Here is a 10,570-nt window from a genome sequence, read left to right on the forward strand (position 1 = left end):
TTGAAATCAAGCCAGCCATAATTCAGATGATTCAGAATACAGTCCAGTTTGGAGTATCTGCAGTAGATGACCGAAACACGCATATCGCAGATTTCCTTGAAATTTGCGATACATTTAAATTTAATGGAGTTTCTGATGACGCTGTTAGGTTGCGTTTATTTCCTTTCTCCTTACGTGACAAAGCTAAAGCATTGTTAAACTGTTTGCCTGTAGGTTCGATCACCACATGGGAGGACATGGAAAAAGCGTTTCTCATTAAATACTTTCCTCCATCTAAGACCATGAAGCTGCGGGCAGACATAATCACATTTGCTCAATTTGAGCAGGAGTCTTTATATGAGGCATGGGAGCGTTTCAAAGATCTATTGCGAAGATGTCCTCATCACGAACTGCCACTTGGGTTAGTCGTTCAAACCTTTTACAATGGCGTACTCACTCCTAATCGTACTATGATAGATGCTGCTGCTTGTGGAAACCTACTGCGAAAAACTGCTGAGGAAGGATATGAGTTATTGGAGGAGATGGCCTCTAGCAGCTATCATCCACAATATGAAAGGAACAACCAGCGAAGAAGTGCAGGAGTTCACCAGGTAACTGACCTTTCCGCTATTACTGCACAACTTGATGTCTTGAACAGGAAATTGGACGGCTTGAATATGGGTGGCACAGCTATGTATCTTCAAGAGATATTTTATGAAAAATGAGGAGGAGAACACTATATTAAGGACTATCAAGATAGTGGTCCTTTTTATGTGCAAGAAGGGGCACCAGTGAATCAAGTGGGAGTCCAAAATCGTCCAAAGAATGGTCTGTATTCAAACACATACAATCCTGGATGGAGGCAACATCCCAACCTGTAAGGCCTGAGATTTATTAGTCTTCATTGATGCGATATTCAAAGATATGAGAATGCATGACATGTAATGAGAAGCAATAAATAAGATGGGGGAAGGAGAGACATGAAAAATTAGAATTTTGAATGAAGGGCAGACCGCACCCGCACCATGAAAGATACCGCACCCGCGGTGCTTGGACAGAAAATTGGTCATTTTTACAGTAGGGTCACCGCACCCGCGGTCCAAGAAAGAGTGCACCCACGGTTGATGGACAGAGAGTTGGAAATTATTTATAGAAATGACACCGCACCCGCAGTTCAAACGTAACCGCACCCGCGTTGATGTTACCGCACCCGTGGTCTTATATGTAGCGCACCCGCGGTCGTCGATTTTGGAAAATGAATAGACTGCCGAAGCTTGAGCCTACCTGCGGTCTAGATGGAGCGCACCCGCGGTGCAGCATGCGAGAAAGCCACCTTTGTTTCTTATGATGATACATGGCATATATATATATAGAATTGTGCTGAGTCTTCATTTTTAACACTTCCATCAGCTGAGAAACGAAGGAGAAAAGGGTTCCAAGCTTTCTTCCATCTTTACTATTTGATTGTGTAAGATTTACTTATCCAAAAGTTAATCCAAGCTTAAATTCTTGTTCCTCACTTCAAAGGCTACAAGAGGATGTAAGTTTCATTCATTTCCTGCATGATTTGAGATATTGATGTTGGGGAAACTTGGATATGCTTGTAGATATATGTTTTTATGATTATAAGCAACGGTTATTCGCAACCGGATCGAAGAAATGGTACCGTATGTAATTGTTATGAATTCCAGCATATGTATTATTTAACATGTTCAGATTTCAGAGTTAATGTATATTATGAAGAGAATGGTGAATTGTTGATATTGATTACATTGTGTTGATTTATGAGTTGATCGGTATATCGAGAATCCGCCGTTATGCCGTCGAATTGTATTCAGATTGAAGATTGAGTCCTATATGTATTGATAGAATACACTTTGATCATGCCATTTCAGATTCTATTGGCAACTTTGATAGCGAGACTTCGACTACGACAGATGGTTCGACGAAAGGTATAATTCATGTTTTGTTTGGGGAAGACACAACTCAAATGAGATTCAATTTGAGTTTCCCAACCAAATCACATACTAGAATTGTTTTCTATCTTTTGATATGATTTTTATTTGTTTATGGACTTATATTCTAATCCCTTGATATGATGATTCCTTGTTTATAGATTTATATTCATGCATTTGAGATAGGAGAGTCATTGGCAGATTTGCCAAACTTCTAGACGTTCGGTGTATCGACGCATAGGAACAGACATCCTCCGATGGTAGACATTCGATACAGACATGACCGAAGTCTAGGAATAAGACGTACAGTTACCCCGATTGGGAGGGTAGGTGACAGACAGTGACGTCTTATTTACACAGGGATCCCTAGAGTAGAGTCGATTCGAGTCAAGACATGATTTGATTTGAGTTGCATGTTTAGATAGATCGGTTTCATAGACTATGGAGCCATTGTTATTGCTTTCATGCATGATTTATGATTTTGTATCAGCATGTATACATGTTTTATACTGGGATTTGTTCTCACCGGAGTTTCCGGCTGTTGTTATGTCTGTATGTGTGCATAACAACAGGTGGGGCAGGATCTGGGTCACGACAGAGATGAGTTCGAGATAGCATGGTGACTTCGGGCGCCGAAGATTACTAGTTGTTTCTTACTATACTTGTACTACTTGTGGTTGTAGTTTGTATTAAATACTGGTTTGTATGAATGTATTAGAACAAGACATGTAATTATGTTTATTGAAATAAAATAAAGAACTATCTTGTGCTTGTTTAAATACATTTGAATTAATGTAAAAAAGCAAAATTTTTACCCACATTTTTGAATAAAGATCCGATTAATCCCGAAAAGAATTGAGTTAAAGCCCGGGTCCCCACACGACCTCTCATGGGGTGGCCAAAATAGTCAAACTCGACCACAATGAGGACCATTATATGGAAAACAACAAATGTACAGATCTGACCTTCCTAGAGAAGAAAAGTCCAATTTGGAGCAGATGATGTCTAATTTTATCTCATCTACTGAAACTAGACTCCAAAATCAAGATGCATCGATAAAGGGGTTAGAGAATCAGATTGGACAATTAGCTAAGATGATAGCAAGTAGAGAGGTGCAAGTGCAAAGTAACACAGAGACCAATCGAAAAGAGCAAGTGAAGGTCATCGAGTTGAAGTGTGGAAAGATTTTATAGGTCTGAGAGATAGAAAAAATTCAAGTACGGGATGAACAGACTGAGTGATCAAAAGTTAAGTCTTCTAACTCAGCACCCACTGCACAATCTAAAATTGTTATCCCTCCTCCTTTCCTTGTATCATTGAAGAAAGCAAAACTTGATGCGAAATTCGGTAAGTTTATTGAGGTATTTAAAAAATTGCATATCAATATTCCTTTTACCGATGCTTTGATGCAAATGCCTAGTTATGCTAAATTTTGAAGGACATCTTAGCAAACAAGAGAAAATTGGAGGATCATATGACGGTAAATCTAACTGAAAATTGTTCTGTTTTGGTGCAAAAAAAGATCCCAACGAAACTTAAGGATCCACAGAGTTTTTCTATTCCTTGCATGATTGGTGATGTTGTTTTTCATAAAGCCTTATGTGATCTTGGTGCAAGCATTAACCTCATGCCTTTGTCTGTATTTAGGAAACTTGGGTTGGGAGAACCTAAGCCAACGAGATGTCTTTAAAGCTAGCAGACAGATCGGTCAAGTATCCACGGGGAGTTATTGAGGAGTGAAAGTGGACAAATTTATTTTTCCTGCAGATTTCGTGGTGCTCGACATGGAGGAGGATATGGAGATGCCTTTGATTTTGGGAAGACCGTTCCTTGCAACTGGCAAGACCCTAATTGATGTGCAAGAAGGGAAGTTGATATTGAGAGTGGGAGAAGAGGATATTAATTTTGATGTTTGTAGTGCACTTAAGCACACACTGCATTCTGATAGTTGTTTTACAATTGATGCTTTTGATTCTCTTGTGTCTAACTATGTGCAGGATACTATTAGGGACCCTTTGGAAGCCACTCTCACTACTGAATTGAGAGAAGATGAATTGGATGCAGAGAAAGCCGAAATAGTGGCATACCTCAATGCCAACCATCCATGGAAGAGGCCAATGAAGATGAGATTAGAGGACTTGGGGGATCAAGTCTCCGAAGTTAAGCCTAGAGGAGCCACCAACTCTGGAGCTCAAGCCATTACCTCCACATCTGAAATACGTCTATCTAGGTGAGAATAATAATTTTCCTGTGATTATTTCTTCTTATTTGACAGATGTGATGGAGGAGAAACTGCTGAAAATCTTGAAAGCGCACAAGAGTGCATTTGCATGGAAGGTGGCGGATGTCAAAGGGATCAATCCATCAGTCTGCATGCACAAAATATTGATGAAAGACAAGTACTCACCTCTTGTGCAACCTCAGAGAAGATTGAATGCAAAGATGCAAGAGGTAGTAAAAGCAGAAACTATCAGACTCCTTGATGCAAGTATTATCTATCCTATATCTGATAGTGCATGGGTAAGTCCTGTTCAATATGTTCCTTAAAAGGGTGGGATTACTGTTATCACAAATGAACAAAATGAATTAATACCCACTAGGAAAGTTACGGGATGGAGTGTATGCATTGATTATAGGAAATTAAATGATGCTACCGTAAAGATCACTTTCCACTGCCCTTCATTGATCAAATGCTTGAGAGGTTAGCGGGTCATGAGTTTTATTTTTTTTTTGATGGATATTCAGGGCATAACCAAATCATGATTGCGCCCGAGGACCAAGAGAAAACCACTTTCACTTGTTTTTATGACACTTTTGCTTTTAGACGGATGCCCTTTGGTTTGTGTAATGCCCCTGCCACTTTTCAGCGATGCATGACCGCTATATTTCATGACATGATAGAAACTTTCCTTGAGATATTTATGGATGACTTCTCGATATTTGGCTCTTATTTTGAAGACTGTTTGGAGAATTTGAAGGTGGTGTTGGTGAGATGGGAGAAGACAAATTTAGTGCTGAAATGGGAAATGTGTCATTTTATGGTACAAGAAGGCATAGTATTGGGGCACAAAATATCAGAGCATGGAATAGAGGTGGATAAGGCAAAATTCCAAGTTATCAAAAACTTACCACCTCTGACATCCATAAAGGGAGTTAGAAGTTTTCTACGCAACGCCGGTTTTTATCGGCGTTTTATTAAAGATTTTTCAAAAATTGCCAAACCTCTATCTTCTTTACTTATAAAAGATGTGCCATTTAATTTTAACTCTTACTGTCTGCAGGCATACGAGGGTTTAAAGGAGCCCTTGGTGACAGCTCCTGTCTTGGTGGCACTAGATTGGAATCTACCCTTCGAGGTCATGAGCGATGCCAGTGATACTGCGGCAGGTGCTGTCCTTGGCCAAAGGCGGAATAAGGTATTTAACACTATATACTATGCAAGTAAGACTCTAGATGAAGCACAATTAAATTATGCCACCACTGAAAAAGAATTACTTGCAGTAGTATTTGCACTTGACAAGTTCCATTCATACCTTGTTTTGTCGAAAGTAATTGTGTTTACTGACCACTCTGCCCTTAAATATCTGCTTACTAAGAAAGAGGCCAAACCGCGATTGCTTAGGTGGATATTACTTCTCCAAGAGTTTGACCTCGAAATAAAAGATAAAAAAGTTATAGAAAATGTGGTAGTTGATCATCTTTCTAGGCTAGAGCATGTTAGTAAAAATTGTGAAAATGATGAGATAGATGATTGGTTTCCGGATGAACAGCTGCTAGCGGTAAAAAATTGTCCTTGGTTTGCAAACTTTGCGAATTTTCTTGTTACAGGCTCACCCCCCTCCCCGAATTTAACATTTCACCAAAGAAAAAAAATCTTTTCGGACGTGAAATATTTTTTTTGGGAGGAACCCTTCTTGTTCAAAATATGTGCAGATTTTATGATCAGAAGGTGTGTTGCAGAGGAAGAGTTTGGTCAAATTCTCAACCATTGTCATGACCGTGAGGTAGGTGGTCATTTTGGACCAACAAGGACGACATCTAAGGTACTTAAATGTGGCTTTTAGTGGCCAACCCTCTTTAAAGATGCTCGTTCTTATGTGCTAGCATGTGATAAATGCCAACAGACAGATAACATCCCTAACTATCATTAAATGCCATTAAATAATATCATTAAGTGTGAGGTTTTTGATGTGTGGGGGATAGACTTCATGGGACCGTTTCCCTGTTCGTTCACGAAAAAATATATTTTGGTGGCAGTTGACTATGTGTCTAAGTGGGTAGAGGCAGAAGCATATGCCACTAATGATGCTCACGTGGTCCTGAAATTACTAAAGAAAAATATTTTTAACAGGTTTGGGACACCACGAGCAATCATTAGTGATGATGGCACCCATTTTTGCAAAAAACTATTTGAAAATCTTTTGAGCAAATACGGTGTCACACATAAGATTTCTACCCCCTATAACCCCAGACGAGTGGTCAAGTGGAAGTGTCGAACCGAGAGATCAAGCGGATTTCGGAAAAAGTTGTAGGCGTCAGTCGGAAACACTGGTCAATGAGATTAGATGATGCTCTTTGAACATATAGGACTGCTTTCAAAATACCTATAGGCACTACACCATATAGGTTATTGTTTGGTAAAGCATGTCATCTACCTGTAGAGTTAGAGTATCGGGCATATTGGGCAACAAAAGCACTAAACTTTAACTTTACTGATGCAGGTGAATGACGTCTGCTTCAATTGGATCAGTTGGAGGAATTACGGAATCTGGCATATGATCTCGCACTGTCATACAAGGAAAAGACAAAGATGGCGCATGACAGGCGAATCACCGAAAGAGAATTCAAAGCAGGTGAAAATGTCCTACTCTACAACTCCCGATTGCGACTGTTTCCCGAATCTAAAGTTTACCCATCGGGAGCTGTAGAATTGCAAGATGGAAAGGATGGGACATTTATGGTCAATGCCCAGCGACTGAAGCACTACATGGGTGGCACAATTGAGCCACAACTTGGAATCATCCGGTTCCAGGACAATCTGAACAGAAACTGACCGACAGTCCACCTCTCGACTATAAATTGAGAACTACCTCTCCTTCCTACTTAATTCGATTTTATTGCTTTAGTTTATTTATTAAGTTTAAAAGAAAAAAATTGGGGCTGTGCACGAGATCCGCCTGGGCGGAAACTTATGTCCGCCCGGGCGCGCAAATTTTAGAAAAAAAATATTTTTAAAAAGCCGTTGAGCTTCCGCCCGGGCGCGACCCTTTTCAAATTTTTTTTCAAAAAGCCGCAAGTTTTCCGCCAGGGCGGAAACTTATGTCCGCCCGGGCGGGTAGCCAAATTTTTTAAAAACTGCATGGTCTTTTTCTCTTCCCCCATTCGAAACCTAGCCGCCGCCCTTCGATTTTCGTCTCCTCCTCTCTCAATCTCGCTCATATCACTTGTCTTGTGCCAATTTCATGTAAAATTAAGTGTCATCACCTTCACCAAGCATCAAGAAGTGATTTTTCCGGCCACAACTACACATTTCCGGCCACCATTGAATTTCTCCGGCCACCACTGAATTCTTCGGCCGCCATGCAGAATTTCTGACGAGCCATTCCTCCGACAACCCACCTTCCACTCCGGGCTTCTAGTTCTTCACAAATCATCAACGATGCCGCCTAAGAAAGCTAGGGTAAGTCACGATGCTTCTTCGTCATCATCTCGTAATTCCCAGTTGTTTGTGAATAATGCTGCTAAGGAACACTATGAACATGCAAAAATACATCGACCTCCGATTCAAGAGTGTGGTTTCCAGCTTGTGCAAAACATTTTCATTATAAATCAAATTGAAAATAGAGGATGGGGAAAATTTTTGCAGCCAACCGCAAGCCGCGGTGGTGCAAGTAGTGTAAGAGTTTTACGCCAATGCGGCTGAGAGGAGCGATCAAAAAGCAATTGTGAGGAAGAAGTTTGTGGATTTTAGTTCTGTGGAGATTAATAGGGTGCTTGAGACACCGGCTGTGGATGATTCGGTGTATATGGCATGGGCTGCAGACCCCGACTTACACTTGATGATTCGCAGAATCTGCTATCCGGGTCTCCGTGGAAGACACTTGGATCGTGTTAGAGTAGGTGCCCGTCGAGCCAAGTGTTGGCCGAGTGTTCACAATGAAAATCTATGTATAAACAATCTTTATTTTAATAATATTTGAAATTATTGTTTTGGCACATCTTTATCTGTATACCCATGCTAGTTGCATAGATAAAGTCCTTGAATATACAAATAGTAGAAAGAATATGAGAAGCTCATATGATGAGTATCATGAAACTAATATTTTCAATATTGTATATTCTAAACAGTTCCTAGTCGATTCAGCCGCCGGAAAGAAGGATATAGGCCGCTCGAGTTTGAGACTAGTATCTACGATGTGAGTACCATGTTTCATTGGTAGGAGATATTGTGATGTCTGAGCATGCAGATAGGTGCTCCTGGTAGAGTGCACTGAACAACCCTCCATATAGGATTTTCCTAGTGGTTCTCACTTATCGAGTGGAAATGTCCTAGTTTATGGTTGTACACCACAGTTCTTATGACCCAGGACAACATTGAGACTCTATGTGCTAGCATTGCACTTTGACTTGTTTACCGACTCTCATGGGGTCATCAGGTGGCAAGGTTGGGTGTTTTGTCGAAACATATAGGAGTCGATGTATTGTAGTCGGGGATTCACCGCTTACCTTCGGGTATGGATTTCCTATGTGATCTCATGTATATGTAGTATGAAAGCTCTGATCAGAGTATGGTGGTAATTATGAAAGGGGTTTCATAGATTGCAGCATCGATGCAACTATGACATGACACATAGTATCGATTCTTTGACAGCTCTCGATATACCAATAGCTGTCGAATCGGTCGAGATATATAAGTTGAAGGGACCGTATTGTACGCTAAACATAATTGAATGGTTCTTGCCGGCACTATCATTTGATACCTAGGGAATCATGTTAGCGATGCTGCTAGGCGTTTAACATGATTTGTTGGGTACTATCAGACTTGAGTTCTGACGTTCTTATTATCAAGAGTTGATAAGTAAGAATGGAGCAATTGGGGTATGCTCATATAAGGACATTGTAATGCCCGAGATTTTATACCGTGTTAAATTACAATTATTGATTTTTAATTGAGATAATTATGAAAAGGCTAACCGAGACACGAAATGAGATCACGTGTGAAAATTGATGTGCAAGGACAGTAGCATCGGCGCACATGCGCGACCGGATGCGCGCACATGCGCCAACCAGGCAGAAGATCTCGCGCATATGCGCGGAAGATGTCGCGCATATGCGCGAAGCCTATGCGAGGAACTCCAGAGAGTCTCGCGCATATGCGCGGAGATGAGTCGCGCATATGCGCGCGGCGATGTGCAGGATACGCGCGGAGACCGAGTGTCTCGCGCATATTCGTCGATTGGGGTCGCGCATATGCGCGAGACGTGTGCTACAAAGATTGAGCCACTCGTCTATTTGCATGTGCGTATATGTATATATATATATACATGCAACTTTTCCTCAGAAGAAAGAAGAAACGAAAGTGAGGGGGGAATTGCTCGTTGACTTCAGAATTTGATTTGCGATCAATCCGTCTGTCCAAATTGGAATACGAATACGGTACCGTGTTCTTAGCAACGACAGCTATAACAGGACGTAAGTTTTGTTACGTTTTGTTTAGATTTGAAATTATGCTATGTCCAGAATAAGATACGATTCATATATAGTGTTCTTGACATAGTAGACATCATAGAATCGAAGTCAGATTAAGAAACGGACTGAATATGGAATTGTTATGAATTTCAGAATGAGATTGACTAGAATTGATATTAGTTTGGTACAGTGGTTGATTGTAAATGATTGGAATTGGTATAGACTGATATAGTATTATCAGTATCGCAAGATTGTACTGTTGTACCGTCAGAATTTGATAAAACAGAGATGTCATGATTTGATTAGAATATTGATACAGTATATTGATATAGTCATTGCCAGATTGAACAGTGATAACTTTGAGTCGAGACTTCAATTGTATCAGAGCGAAAGAATAAAAGGTATAAATAAATGTTGATTTGGGATTGCACAACTCGAGTTAGGCTTGACTTGAGTTTCCCAAAATCACATACTTTATTTTATTGCATTGATATTTGCAAATTATCAGATTGATATGTTTAGTCTATTGAATTATAGCAGAGCCAGAGTTTGAGTCTAGGGCAGATCAGCCTAGCTAGGGCAGAATCGCCGAGTCTTTGTCAGAACCGCGTAGACTCTAGACTTACGGTGTATCGATGAGCTTAGATGTAGATCGACGTCTATTGTAGACATTCAATACAGCATACCAAAGTCTAAATTAGATCGGGATCCCTAGATTAGAAAATAAGTTGAGATAAGATAATAAGTCATTGACTTAAATACAGATTCGTATTGGTGCATGTAGTCAGATTGGATACATGTTTTAATGTTTGTTTATGCTTTTATATATGTTTTATATGATTGCATTGATACATTGTTTATACTGGGATATTTATATCTCACCAGAGTTATCCGGCTGTTGTCTTGTCTGTATGTTTGCATGGCAACAGGTGGGACAGGTTCAGGAT

The 10,570-nt window shown here is 40.2% G+C and overlaps 1 non-coding gene across 1 annotated transcript; it reads right to left on the minus strand.

Moving 5' to 3' along the window:
* Positions 1–285: 285 nt before the first annotated feature.
* On the minus strand, positions 286–391 carry LOC142521561 (small nucleolar RNA R71). The gene has a single exon (XR_012814267.1). It is a non-coding gene; the product is annotated as a small nucleolar RNA R71 (small nucleolar RNA).
* Between the last annotated feature and the right edge of the window lie 10,179 nt (positions 392–10,570).

Source organism: Primulina tabacum, chromosome 12, assembly GCF_025594145.1.
Source record: "Primulina tabacum isolate GXHZ01 chromosome 12, ASM2559414v2, whole genome shotgun sequence".
Lineage (NCBI taxonomy): Eukaryota > Viridiplantae > Streptophyta > Magnoliopsida > Lamiales > Gesneriaceae > Primulina > Primulina tabacum.